Here is a 10,719-nt window from a genome sequence, read left to right as displayed (position 1 = left end):
ACTAGGAAAATACATACTTGGAAGGTATTCATAGCATACTTAAATAAATCTGATGCTTACTGAATTGTTTCTGCATGCGTGACTGTGCTAGGATGAATTACGGTCATCACTGCTGCTGCCCCCAAGAAGTTTACAATCTCGTGCATTTTCGGGGGTAAGACAATTGTTTACTGTGAATTATGGAGGCCCAAAGAGAATGAATTAAAGTGCTATGGAGTTTTAATGGTGCTCAAGACCGTACTTGCTAAGGAGAAAAAGAGTATCAGAAGAAAGCTTCATGAGAGAGATGAGGTTCGAGCTGGCCTTGGAAAGAACGTGCCCAGACTCGGGAAAACACGAGGTATATCAAGGGAAGGAAGCATCCACTTTGCTTTGAGTACAGACTTTGTACTCAGGAAGTGTGACTGGAGAAGCAGGCTGCACTCTTAAATACAGCTGGAGGGTTTTGAGCAGAGGAATATGAGGAGCATTCCACTTGAGAACGTTCCATCTTATGACAGCAAGCTGGAGGAGGCACGCTGAACAGTGCAATGGTTCTGCATATCATTTCTGAGAGAGACTGTGAGGCCCACAAAAGGGTGGTAGCAGAAGAATGGAAAAGGAGGACCAACACGTCACCCGGGCAGAGACTATAGCTAGGAAGCCGAGCCCTGCAGCCTGTGTTACCAGCAGACCCGGTGAGCCGTATGAGGTGGCCGGAAATTCAGGAGAGGCAACCAGCTGAATTCCAGTTTACACACGTTGAGTTTAAAGTAGCAATAGATGTGTAAGTGGGAATGTACAAGTGGGCAGTTGGTAAATATGAATTGTGAGAGTAATTGGAAGAGGGTTCATTATTTCAAAGACATCTGCTTAAAAAACACTCTTAAGTCCTATACAGTGACAATCCTTTCACTCTCAAGTAAAAGCTGTCAAAACCATATTATAAATATAGGAGTGTATGTCAAATATTTGGCATGTATGTGGGTTCAAATGTGCTGTCGCACTGAGTTCTCAGTGTCATTCTGTGAGTCGGTCGTTATAGAACAAACAAGAGGGGAAAAACTCTTTGATTTATAAATCGGGAAGGGAAAGGAAAATGAAAAACATGTCCCCGACCCCGCCAGGCAAGAAGGATGAAAATGAGGCCACAGCATGGTGGAAATGGCTCTTAAATTTCAAAGACTCTTTCCGTGCTTTTGCCTTAGTGCAGGTGCCTAGGATTTCTTATCTGGATCGTTCGATTAGGATTCTTCTAACCAGTTTCCCTGCCTTTCAGTTCATCGGTGCTCCAGTCATCTGCCAGATTGATCATTAACATTTTGGCTATAAACTTTTGTCCCTTTGCTTAAACATCTTTAGGGACCCTTCCTTTCTTATCACAACATTAAAGTCCCCTCCAGTCTCCTTCCCCATCCTCGGCGCCAAGCTTACTCTGGGACACTAGGCATTTCCCAGATGCAGTAATGTGCACACACATCTGTGAAACTTGTCTGCTGTTGGTATTTCTGCCTCCAAGCCCACCTCCTCCCAAACACTCCTAGCAAAATCTTACTTAGCCTACAAGTTCTAGATCAACTATAATACGCTGACACCCTTTTCTGATTTCCATGCCCCGAGCAAATATTCAGTCCTGAGTTGCCCAAGTAGCCAGACCAGCTGATGTTAGCTGAACAATTTCAGCTAAATGTTAATATCACCAGAGTAAATTAAACTGAAACTTGCCTTGAGTGTACATGAAACCTTCCCAAGTGTAACCAGTGTTTGTAGCATTCTGTACAACCTAGACCTGCTCAGGCTTGAGGAGTGTCATGAAGAATGGTGCTTCAGCAAGTATTTGCTAAAACTAGGGTCTGCTTTAATGTCTGTCTATTGTGGAACAGATTGTAAAGTATGTTATTTCTATCAGTCCCTCTTCATTACATATATACAATCAGAGTTATAAACATGGCCCATAAGGTTATGTTTGAATTTAAATAACGTCTGTACGGATTTGCTCCTATAAAATAATAAAGTGTTAGGTTTGACTCCTTTGGGACATGACTCAATATGCAGCTTCAGAAGCACAAATTGAAATCTTAATTCTTACTCAATGTGTGTGATCCTAAAATAGGTTGGCAAACTGCCTATCAATGGAGTTCTCTAAATGGATAAAAGATGTTACATTACTGAAAACACAGCAGGGGCAAGAGAAATTTTCAGGGCTTTAGGTCATTACAACTGCATTTCACTTTCGTCCTTTTTGGAGTTTTGTATGAGATCCAGCATACACTATCTCAAATCAGAGTCAACATGACTTCTTAGGCTTTTTTTACAAAGCAAGAGTTTTATGCTCTGGGCAATTTTTTATAATGCAAATGTGTATTAAAAATAGTTAATCTCCTGAAGCCAATTTGCACCTTGGACTTTCCAAGTATGTTTTTCAAGATAGTTTTGTGTTGTTACAGAATTGGATAAAATTAATAATTTGATGGTTTGGGGAAATCAACTTACCAAAAACAAATGCCACAATAACAGATTTTAATAGAAATTCTACATCACCTTCGATTTTTGCCAATATTCAAACCCACACACCCTCCTCTCTGTGTCAAAGTGTTTCCAGCCAACCTCATGATAATTATTGCTTTTGTCTCATACTCTTTGTCCACCTCAATTCTCCTGTCATTTCTGTTATGACGCTAAGCAACTTCCAATTATAACTTTGCTGCTTAAAGAATCTGTTCTGCAGTGTTTATCCCATCTTATGCCTATCCTCTTCATCCACTATGGGTTAAAAAACAAAAACAAAAAACCTCACTTCTCTCAAAATGCTTTTGGTACTTCTTCTGTCACCTTTGTCTGTCTTGCAGGGAGATTATTTGTTCTATTCTGTCATGCCTAATGCCAAACCAAAGGGTCTATAGGAGTCAACTTTCTCTTTGTTTCATATTGTCATTTTTAAGAATATGTGAATGGTCACATTAAAAATATACATATTTATCAGATCCAGTCCATCCCATTTTTCTGTGTCAGTTGTTTAGAATCACTATGGGTACTATCCCCTCAGTCACATGTCTCTCCTTCAGCTTGTTCCTTGCATCAGTTTTATCCATTTTAGTGCCCATTCCTTATTACTGCTGAGCCCCCACAGAACTGCCTTCTCATGGCTCGTCGTGCTGGAAGGGACCATTAAAAGATGTTGTATCTTCTATGAAACCTCCAACTCAGTACCTTCTCTCTTGAAGCACAGATCAGTTTTAATACCCCCACTCAGCTGCTGTGTAACCTAATAAGTAAAAATATAATTAAGGCATTTAGAATTAGGTGTCTTAGCAGCACCTCTTCTCACTTCTAAACTTTTGGCTTAGTATTTCAGTACTGGCACAATTAATGTCCTCATCTTCCTGAAACTTTTCAAGCCATCGATGTCAATCCCAAATCAGAATTCATCCATAGTAATTACTGCCTCAGTTCTCCTAACAAGCCCACACACAGAGTAATCCTTAGGAAAGATTTAAAAAAAATCACGAAGAACTAAACAATGGATCCTTGCTTTCTATTTTCTACTGGCCTTTGTAGTCTCATTATCCACGTCTTATTCATTCTGCAGTGAATTTTCCATACATTCTTGTCCATATCTACTGAAGCGTTGCTGGAAGTCCTAGATCTCATGAGTCCTTCAATTCTTGTAGTTGCCATTTCAATTTATTTTACAGAGATGAGACTATTTGTCATAAACAGTTAACACTAAGACCTGGATGCTACTGTACAAAACTAAAGGAGGCTGGGACTGGAAAACCATACATACCAGAATATTCTAACACATGATCAGAGTGGACAAAAAAGGTTATAATGAGTACAACCTACACAGACAAAGAGCTTGACAACTTTCCACTCAGGGAACAAGAGAATAGAAGTATTATAGGTCATCAGACCAGGAGGAAGGTTTAAGAGGTTAAAATAGATCCACCTTGAGGTACTTGGCGAGAATCTGAAAAGCCATAGCAAAAGGATTTGAAAAATAGCCTGGGGATTGTGGGGTAGGCACCAAGGAAAAGAAGCTCCAGGACTCAGTTCCAGAGAAAGTGAAGGTTTTAAGTACAGCCTGAACAGTGGGTACAAGGCTCAGAAGCAAGCATGGTCTCGATGCCAAATAATATCTTTTGAGATTTGGAGCCTAGCGCTAAACCAGTCCCAGAACACAGGGGATGAACTAGATCCACAATAAGACTAGAAATAATCCTATCATGGGAGCAAGTAAGAATGAAGGTAAAAATTAAGAAGTGAAGAAATAGTAAAATAGCTTATTGGCACACAGTAGTTTATCTTCCTTTCCCCAATGTCTTCATACTAATATATATTTGTATCTTTTTAAAACTTTTCTTCAGATTTGCTAGAGAAAAATACTCTAAAGATAACTGTTTAATTGTTTTTTACACGCAGCATATTTGATCTTGAAGAACTCATGGAGGATTTATTTTGAAATAATTTAATTCTCTCTGCTAAAGAGCTGTGTCTGATACCAGCACAGAGTCATTATGATTTGAGTTAGCTGTGCATTTGGTATTTCAAGGGTCATATTTAAAAGAAGAGGACAACCAGGATGTTGTCACTTTATGGACCTAGGATGAGGGAATGATAGTCTCAATTTAGATCCATTGAATAGCTCTTATGCTAAGAATAGCTGTGGTTTCATATGAGTTCCTCTTTTTATTTGTTTCATTTTTTAATACATCACCCCATTCACTTGGATTAGAATATCACAATCACTCTGAAAAACTAAAGAGGCTTGTTGGAAGGTAATTAATACCAAAAAATGAATCAAAATTACAGAACGCACCTGTGTCTCTGGCAACTAAAGCCCTAATGTCCAGTCAACCAATCTTTATTTGAAAAATCCACAGTATTTTATTAAGAAAAAAAGGGAAACATTCCACCTGGATGCAAACCCACCACTTTGTTCTTCCTTCTAGAACATCGTTCTTATAGCGTTCTTTTGAGTAGTTTCATATGGGTTCCTGACCTTCTGCCTTCAATTTCCTGCACTCACTGCCCTTCAAAAAATTAAATTTATTTTACTTGACTGTACTTCCATTTTAAGCCTGTCCTTCCTCTTTCCTGGTAGCTTTTAAGTCAAGCACCTCCTGTTAGACAATCTTACAGAAATCTTACTAAGTCATGTGGACCTCTATCTTTAATATAAACATGTTGAGCTTCTGAATCTTAAATGTCATCTTGTAATGAAGTTCTAGAATTCTGAAGATACATTTTTAAGAAGCTATGATTCTAAAGAAGTTTTACAGCAAAAAGTTATATATATGGGAAATAACTTGGTTAAATTCCCTATTTAACAAAGAAGAAATTAATTAGTGGACATGATATAGTATGTGCTTGAACAGTATAGTTTCCCCTCATTGATTTATACTTTCCCAATTCATAATATCATTACATACCATATCAACTACTAGGGATCAGTAGCTACTTCTAAGAAAATAAAGTATAATTTTATAATATATGTAGAGAGAATAATACCACTCTGTGAATATTATACTTTTTTTTAAGGTATACGACATTTAATACATCCAGTAATTAGCACTAAAGTTCCAGTCTGAGAAATGCAGATACCTATTGTGCCTATTAATTATGATAGTAGCAGGTATAAGCTATTTTGACCTATTTATTCACTTTAGTGGTTAGGACATGGGACCAAAGAATGTCATAAAAATACTCAACATATATCAACACTTACTATGTATCAGACACCAACTCTTTCAGTCCTCACAACCCTAGGAAATGCTTATTTTAGAGGTGATGATTGAAAGTCCAAAGGGGTCAAGAAATTTGCCCAAGGTATGAGGACAATTTGGAATTCTAATATGGGCAGTGTGGACTAAGTTTTTCTTCTAAGGATGCTCTCTTCTGACTTATCAGGACCCTCTCTTTCTGTCCATCTCCAGCTTTGCTTCTCTCTTCTTTCTTTACATACTGTCTCTCATTTCAACAAGATGGCCACTGGCAATCCTGATGGAAAGACAGAAACTTTCTTTTACCTCAGGTGTAATGTTCCAGCAGGGAATGTGGTCAGGTTGAAAATGTGGTACTGTGATTGTCTAGGTTTCAGTCACATGACAACATTTAACCAGCAGTGACTGGTCCCTCTAAAACCACCTGAAGGTAGATATTAGGGTAGCCTCCAAAGTTAAATATAGCAATCTTTGAAGTAGATTCTGGATTGGATTAGTGAACTGAGGACTCTGAGAAATGAATTTACCCCAGTTCACAGGGCTTTTTTTTTTTTTTTCTGGTGAATATAATTCAAACCGAAATTTCAAGAGCCAGAGAGAAACCCAAGCAGGTTCCTTGGGTTCTCAGTTCATTGAGCAAGCTCGATCTGACCCCTGAGTTCTTGAGGCCCAAAATCTTTCATGGTCTCAAGAAAAATCTTACTATGATATATATGCCTCCAAAGATATTGAAAGGGAGAGAGATAGCCAGGAAAGATTTTTGGTATGGCTTATGAGTGTTTTTCACCTTTCTGTTAATAAATTGTTATCACAGGATGCTTCGGCTTAATACCTTTTATTATTTATATCCTACATAGGTTACTGGATTATATACTTGTTCAAGAATGCTGTGCCTATTAAATGAGATGATGGGTGTAAAGAATCTAGGTCATAAGAAAAATAATCAGTATTTTTCCTTTCTTAAAGGATAAAAATGGATAAAGGGAAAATAAGTCATCTGCATTTCTTTTTTCTTTTTTTCACTTTCTAACTTCATGTATGTCACCTCCACAACCCAAAGTTTTCAAAAATAATAAGTCCGACCTGATATAAAGGACAGTGATTTTGCAGAATGTGGTTTCCCAGATCAGTATCATTGGACTTATCTGAGTACTTAGAAATAGAAATACACTCAAGACCAACTGAGTCAGAAACTCTGGGGTTAGGACCCCAGCAATCTGTGTTGGGGATGCTGATATACACTAACATTAAGAACCACTGGCAATAAGGAATTTCTCACTCTCTTTTGCAAGACCTCCTTGCCCAGCTTCAGCGATAAGGGATTGCATTCTTTGCTAATTACTGTCAAAACAGAAATTTATGCCAGAGAGTTAACATTATCAATCCCATATGATTCTCTTCCCAAACACAGAATGTATCCCCAGCAGTTCAACAGAGTTGGGGAAATATTTCTTGGCTTAGCTATTTTGTGCTTGCCAAAGACACTATAATATGACATTAATACTATATTCCTGCATCTTGCTTATGGTACAAAGTTAGGTATCCCTTTGGGGACTCGTATGGTCTGCTTTAGTGTTTGATCCTCAGAATCAAGGGGATTCTTTTCACAGTTTGATTTCTCATTGGGTGAAACTCCCATAGTTTCTCCCTGCTCAGTTTATGTAAAATATAAATATTAAAACAGTGATCAAGGGTACTGAAAGTCATTTTTGGTGACTATTCCAGGCACTTTTCAGGAATGCCCTATGAAGGCACTATTTATCACTTTTCTCTGACAACATGTCTTTAGCATATCATTCATAAATATTCGATTGACTCACACAGGCTAGAAATCTCCTGATGATGATATAAGGTGTCATATTTTTGTATCAACCAGCTGGATCACCACCCATAATGACTAGCATGCAGTCTTCCATTGACACAGTGTACTGAGCATAGAGACAACATGCTACAAAGCCCCATTATAGACAGACAGGCCTTCTTGACTTAGGTAGGGTTAGCTTGGTTATAAATGTTGAAGTTGTGCATCACTGTGCATTTATTCTCAAGTTTTAAGAGTGACTCCATACTTAATTACCTAAGCAGCTTCATAGCCTGACAATTTTCAGGTGAGCTGTTCAACAATACACTTTTATGCTATAAAGGACAACCATAAGCCTCATATTTACATTGGGCCTCTAATAGGTCTACTTACATCCAGCTATTTTGCTTGTGAATAATACTCAGTTAAGTCACTTCAAGAAAAACATTTAAGTATAATATCAGAATCCATTTTCTAATGTCTTAGCTACGATGTCACATTATTTTTACTGCATCCTTCAAATACTTGTGCAGAAGTTCCTTTCAATCATTTACTTAGAGTCTAAAGGCCCCTATTGATGTTACAGATCACAAAACAAGCTTTGGGGCACTTAATTATGTTCCAGGTATTGATCTAATTGCTGAGGGGACACTGTGGGGAGGGCAGCATCCTATGGGAAACCTCGGAGGTGGCGTGGGTTGGGCGCTATCCCAGACCCATACCTGAGTGCAGGTGGCTTGGAGTGAAAATGCTAAAAATGGTTGACCGCTGGGTACGGTGCTCCCATTCAGGTGAAGACTGTGCAGGCCTTCCTCTAATGAGGACTTTGCTCTCATGCAGGTCCCGTCCTTCAGATGACTGTTGGTTCCCTGGTAGGTCCTGGGCCTCACCTTCGCTCACATTTGTTCTCCAGTCTGGGCTCCTGGCACCAGGCTCCTGGCATCCCTGGTCTTCTTTCCTTCCCACTGCTTTGGCATCCTCTACACACTCCCTGTTTATCCTTCGTCCAAAACCCCTCTCCTCTCTCTTTCTCTCCCATGGCTTTTTTTGGACAGTAAGGTGAGTCCTGCACATCCTTCCAAACTTGACCCCCACTTAACTATTATCAGCAAACCTGTCTCCTCTGCTCCCACTAGAGGGCAGTGAAAGCTCAAGCTTCCTAAAGACAGTTGCTTGATGACCTGTGGACAGACAGAAATGGATGCTTCCAGGTGGCTTTAATCAGATAGTTTATTCTAGAAAGTGTTGCCACAAAGGTGAGAAAAGTGTTTGAGAGCAGGAAACAGATGCCATAGAAACTCTCCCCTTCAACCCCCACAGCCCCCAGTTTGGAAAAACACTGTATTCCCAAGATCTAGTCCATGGGCTTTTCTAACTGCATTTGCAGGCTCCTTGGTAGCTTCCCAGGTGTAATCTGATGCCACCCCTTTACTTGGGGGCAGGGAGAGGCCTAAGAGAAGCAGGCCACTCCACTTTGGTAGGTGGCAAGTTTAATACACACAGGAACTCACACATGAGCTTCTCTTGAGTGTCTGCAAGTAGATCTCCACACAGGCTGCCAAATCTTAAAAGGTTTTATAGATGCCTGATCTGGGTTCAGTCATGTATACTGTGCAGATGCTCTCAAACCCACATCGCTCTATCAAGATCACATCCCTGAGGCAGTCTCTGGGAGCCAGGAAGGCAGGCAGAACTCACATTCCAAGGACGGGTAGTGGGGAGCGGTGAGGAGCCTCTGACTGCCTGGGTTCAGCTCACAGGTCAGCTGGCGGTCATGTCTTCTTAATGACTTCCCTCTGCAACCTGCAGTGCCCAGTGTATAAACAAAGGAAGCTATGGATGGCCCAAGTGCACTGTTAAAGGGCCCTAGGTGCATTATATGAAAACTTCTGACAGTGTGCCCCATAGATATTGACTGGAGCATCGTTCCTGAACACGGTCACCTTGGAATGAAATTACCTCTGTGAGAACACTGGCTGCCTGAGCTGTCATATATGTAACATATGGTCCTTTGACTAGAAGCCGGTAAGACAACAATGACCTCTGGGCCCTAATTTGGAAAGATGACTCAGGCCCAACCAATTTTTGTTACTAAAAATTTAAATTTGGAATTAAAATAAAAAACACATGGAATACCTTTCCAATTACACAACAGGCCTGAGGAAGCCATATACAAACTGAAGTTACAAGGGAGCACCAAGCACTGAGAAGGCTGGTGTGTGGAGAGGCAGACAAACCGAGGGAGAGGAAAGGGGTGGCCTCAGCAGAGCTGCTTCTGGCTGTCTGCTCACAGTATTGGCCGGTCCTTCAAGAGTAAGGCTGGCACTCTCAACCACTTTGCTTTTAAAAACTCAGCTTCTCAATCCTGAGAAGGAAGAATAAAGCTGGGGGGATCTTGCTTCCCAACTTCAAGCTCCACTACAAAGCCACAGTAATCAAGACAATTTGGTACTGGCACAAGAACAGAGCCACAGACCAGTGGAACAGAATAGAGACTCCAGATATTAACCCAAACATATATGCTCAATTAATATATGATAAAGGAGCCATGGACATACAATGGGGAAATAAAAGCCTCTTCAACAGCTGGTGATGGCAAAACTGGACAGCTACATGCAAGAGAATGAAACTGGATTACTGTCTAACCCCATACACAAAAGTAAACTCAAAATGGATCACAAGCCTGAATGTAAGTCATGAAACCATAAAACTCTTAGAAGAAAACATAGGCAAAAATCTCTTGAATATAAACATAAACAACTTCTTCATGATCACATCTCCATGGGCAAGGAAAACAAAAGCAAAAATGAACAAGTGGGACTATATCAAACTAAAGAGCTTATGTACAGCAAAGGACACCATCAGTAGAACAAAAAGGCATCCTACAGTATAGGAGAATATATTCATAAATGACAGACTTGCAAAGGGCTTGACATCCAAAATATACAAAGAGCTTACACACCTCAACAAACAAAAAGCAGATAATCCAATTAAAAAATGGGCACAGGATCTGAACACACTTCTCCAAAGAAGCAATTCAGATGGCCAACAGGCACATGAAAAGATGCTCCACATTGCTAATCATCGGAGAAATGTAAATTAAAACCACAATGAAATATCACCTCACACCAGTTAGGATGGCCAACATCCAAAAGACAAACAACAACAAATATTGGTGAGGATGTGGAGAAAGGGGAACCCTCCTACACTGCTGGT

Source organism: Manis javanica, chromosome 10, assembly GCF_040802235.1.
Source record: "Manis javanica isolate MJ-LG chromosome 10, MJ_LKY, whole genome shotgun sequence".
NCBI classification, from domain to species: Eukaryota; Metazoa; Chordata; class Mammalia; order Pholidota; family Manidae; genus Manis; species Manis javanica.
Note: the sequence above shows the minus strand (reverse complement) of the source record.